Raw genomic sequence first — 4,469 nt, 5'->3', positions numbered from 1 at the left:
ACCTTTTTTCTTCCTAAATTTCCTAGCCTCAGGTATTCCTTGATAGTAATACAAAATGAACTAAGGCAGATGGGAATGTTACACTAAAGTACAAAGCAGAAAATACACTTCCATCCACAGTTTCATGGGTACACAGACTATCACTTTTATATTTTTTTGTACTTTAACTTAATTTCTGACTCCAAATACACATTTCAACAGGCTAATGGATTACTAAGCCTCTGTACTTCCTGTGGTGCCCCACCTTCTCGTCAATGTTGTATCAAAATGTTGACTGCAGGCAGGGGTGAGGAGGGCTTAGAATGACCATCTGATTTTCAGTCACGGCCCATGAAGGCTTCTGCTGAGTCATCGCCTATCTCTAACAACATCTCCACTGGGACAAGTACATAGTTTGCTACTTTCAACTGTAAAATGAACCACTGAGCCAATCAGGTGTATGTGGCTTAATTTCCAAACTGACTCTGGTATAGCATCACATGACAGATAGCAGACCTGAGGGAAATAAAAATATTTTACCCATATATATATATATATATACATATATATATATATATATAACTATATATATATAGAGAGAGTTATCGATTATTTAAGTTCTCCTTAAGAAATTTAGAACACCAATTTGTGAGGATAAATTCCATTCATCAGGGCAAATACAGATTGCAGGTAGCCCTGGAGCTGAGGAATAGCTTTGATTTTTGGTAAACTTTGTGAGTCCACAGCTTTCTGATTGATCTTGCACTGCTCTGTTATCTTGTATTTCTCTTTTTCTGTGTCAAAGATCTCACTTTTCCTGATATCAGGTGAACCCCACTCCCGATATTCAATGTGGGTTCTTTTCTATTTCCCTAAGTGTTGGCTGGTCTGAGAAATAAAGGGAAAGAGTACAAAAGAGAGAAATTTTAAAGCTGGGTGTCTGGGGGAGACATCACAAGTCAGCAGGTTCCGTGATACTCCCTGAGCCATAAAACCAGCAAGTTTTTATTAGTGATTTTCAAAAGGGGAGGGAGCGTACGAATAGGGTGTGGGCCACAGAGATCATATACTTCACAAGGTAATAAAATATCACAAAGCAAATGGAGGCAGGGCAAGATCACAGGACCACAGGATGGGGTGAATTTAAAATTGCTAATGAAGTTTCGGGCACGCATTGTCGTTGATAACATCTTATCAGGAAACAGGGTTTGAGAGCAGACAACCCGTCTGACCAAAATTTATTAGGCGGAAATTTCCTCTTCCTAATAAGCCTGGGAGCGCTACGGGGGACCAGGGCTTATTTCATCCCTTTGTCTTTGACCGTAAAAGACAGCCATCCCCAAAGCAGCCATTTTAGAGGCCTCCCCTCAGGGACGCCTTCTCTTTCTCAGGATATTCCTTGCTGAGAAAAAGAATTCAGCGATATTTCGCCATTTGCTTTTGAAAGAAGAGAATTATGGCTCTGTTCCACCTGGCTCACAGGCAGTCAGAGTTTAAAGTTATCTCCCTTGTTCCCTGAACATTGCTGTCATCCTGTTCTTTTTTCAAGATGCCCAGATTTCATATTGTTCAAGCACACATGCTCTACAAACAATTTGTGCAGTTAATGCAATCATCACAGGGTCCTGAGGTGACATATATCCTCCTCAGCTTACGAAGATGACAGGATTAAGAGATTAAAGTAGACAGGCATAGGAAATCACAAGGGTATTGATTGGGTAAGTGATAAGTGTCCATGAAATCTTCACAATTTATGTTCAGAGATTGCAGTAAAGACAGGCATAAGAAATTATAAAAGTATTAATTTGGGGAACTAATAAATGTCCATGAAATCGTCACAATTTATGTTCTTCTGCCATGGCTTCAGGTGGTCCCTCCATTCGGGGTCCCTGACTTCCCACAACAATCAGGGCAAATACAGATCACAGGTAGCCCTGGAGCTGAGGAACAGCTTTGATTTTTGGTAAACTTTGTGAGTCCCCAGCTTTCTGATTGATCTTGCGCTGCTCTGTTATCTCACATTTCTCTTTTTCTGTGTCAAAGATCTCACTTTCCTGGTGTCTGGGCCTCCACAGCTATAAATGTCAGTAAGATGTTTAGGAATTTTTACATTGCTGATATGAATTTTGGTTGAGGTGGCAATGACAAATTTCTGGTGTGTTCTTCGTAGAGGAACTCGATTGAGGACCAGAGGTCTAGTCACAAGTAACAAACCACTACCCAGCTGCTTCAGGAAAACCACTGTCTTGCCTCTATGGCATCCAGTGAAGATGATTAGAACAGTCCAGGGGGTAATGCTGGCTTGTAGTTTTCTCCCATGCTGACTGAAGCCATGGCTCAACAGCTTTTGAGGCACATCTTCAGTAGGATAATATCTAGTCATTTTGAGAAGTTTAAGCACCCAGGTACCACCATTCTTGTCACTACCAACTGATTTTTGTAACAGTTGCAAGAACCTTCTTTTTCTTTTCAACCTTGGATTTAGCAGCTGAGTACTTCCGCTTGTACGTGGCCTTTCTGGAATACATAGCAGATCTGAAATATCTGCCAATTCTTCTGTCAAGGACAGGATTGCAACTGCAATGGCACTTCCCCTTCTTGGCATTTTAGCCTTGAGGTAACTACCCTTTTCACCTTGCCACCAGCATCAGCCTTCTTGGCTTTGGGTTTCTTGTCTTTAGTATCTGGCTTCTCAACTTTTTCACCTCCATCTTGCAAGATGAGAAATAGCCAAAATATATTTTTTGACATATTTTGAAATGACCCTGCAAATCTGTCTTTTATGGGAGAAATTTGCTTCTGTAGAGAATCTCCATTAATACAACCAGGTCTTTCCTGGATCTAGGAGAGATGAACTGAGAGTCTGACGCCTTTAAGGACTGGAAAGAAACATTTACCATCTATTCTCTCTAAGGGCTGTTACCTATGAGGCTTCATTTACATAAAAAGGGTCTTGCCCCCCAAACTCCCTCATCTTAACTCAAGCATTCCTTTCTACTGACTTCAAGTCTTTAGACAATAGCTTAACTCCCAGCCAGCTGTCAACTAAAGAATACTTAAAACCTACCTATGACTTATAAGCCCGCACTTAGAGATGTCCTGCCTTTTGGGGCCACATTGATATATACCTTCCATGTATTGATTTATATATTTTCCTGTAACTTCTGCCTCCCTAAAATGTACAAAACTAAACTGTAACATGACTGCTGTAGGTGCACTTTCTCAGGACCTCTTGAGACTGTGTTCCCTGGGCCATGATCACTCATATTGGCTCAGAATAAACCTGTTTAAAATATTTTGCAGAGTTTGTTTTCTCTGTTAACAATACAAATTTATTAACATACACGTGGACACAGGAGTCCAGTAAATATGAGGCAAAAAGGGCCAGATGGTTGAGGCTTAATTATTCTCTTCATAGGGGAGAGTGAAGTGGGGTGCTGTAGGCAATTTTAGAAAGGTAGTTCATGATTTTTAGGGAAAATAAATGGGCCTGGGATACAGACATTACCTTTTAAATTATTTTCTTAGGAAACTAAATGGGAAGCTATGGGAAGGTGATGGGTGGAACTGTACTGTGAACAAAGACTGTCTTCTTATGTAGATAAAGTCTCCCGGGTAATTTCTCAAAACTGCCCTCAGAAGCACAGATGAAAAGTCTATCCAGGTGTGGTGATGACTTTTAGTCTCTTCTCTTCTCCAATGATTAATCATTCCTGGTTATTTGACAAGATTCCCAAGGAAGGGTTACTAAGACAATTGCATTTCTTTTAAAAAATAAATATCCTTAGTCAGATAAGGAAATACCAGAGTTGCTCCCTGCACTTGGGAGAGGGAGGAGAGCCTTCCAATTTCTTTTAATTCTAAGTGCTCAGCATGTCTGTTGTGGGAAGTCAGGGACCTCAAACGGAGGGACCGGCTGAAGCCACGGCAGAAGAACACAAATTGTGAAGATTTCATGGACATTTATTAGTTCCCCAAATTAATACTTTTATAATTTCTTACGCTTATTTACTGCAATCTCTGAACATAAATTGTGAAGATTTCATGGATGCTTATCACTTTCCCAATCAATACCCTTGTGATTTCCTATGCCTGCCTTTACTTTAATCTCTTAATTCTGTCATCTTCTTCATAAGCTGAGGAGGATGAATGTCGCCTCAGGACCCTGTGATGATTGTGTCAACTGCACAAATTGTTTGTAGAACATGTGTGTTTGAACAATATGAAATCTGGGCATCTTGAAAAAAGAACAGGATAACAGAAATGTTCAGGGAACACCAGAGATAAGACTTCTGGCCGCCGGTGAGCCGGACAGAACAGAGCCATATTTCTCCTCTTTCACAAGCAAATAGGAGAAATATCGCTGAATTCTTTTTCTCAGCAAGGAACATCCCTGAGAAAGAGAATGCGCCCTGAGGTAGGCCTATAAATGGCCCCCTTAGAAGCGTGCCGTCTTTTATGGTCGAAGCTGAAAGGATGAAATAAGCCCC

The 4,469-nt window shown here is 40.7% G+C and overlaps 1 pseudogene; it reads right to left on the bottom strand.

Annotated features, from left to right (window-relative positions):
- Window positions 1–1,990: 1,990 nt before the first annotated feature.
- LOC103232890 (large ribosomal subunit protein eL6 pseudogene) lies at window positions 1,991–2,730 on the bottom strand (annotated as a pseudogene).
- Between the last annotated feature and the right edge of the window lie 1,739 nt (window positions 2,731–4,469).

This window comes from Chlorocebus sabaeus, chromosome X (assembly GCF_047675955.1).
Source record: "Chlorocebus sabaeus isolate Y175 chromosome X, mChlSab1.0.hap1, whole genome shotgun sequence".
Classification (NCBI taxonomy): domain Eukaryota; kingdom Metazoa; phylum Chordata; class Mammalia; order Primates; family Cercopithecidae; genus Chlorocebus; species Chlorocebus sabaeus.
Note: the sequence above shows the minus strand (reverse complement) of the source record. Positions and strands in the feature narration are given on the sequence as shown.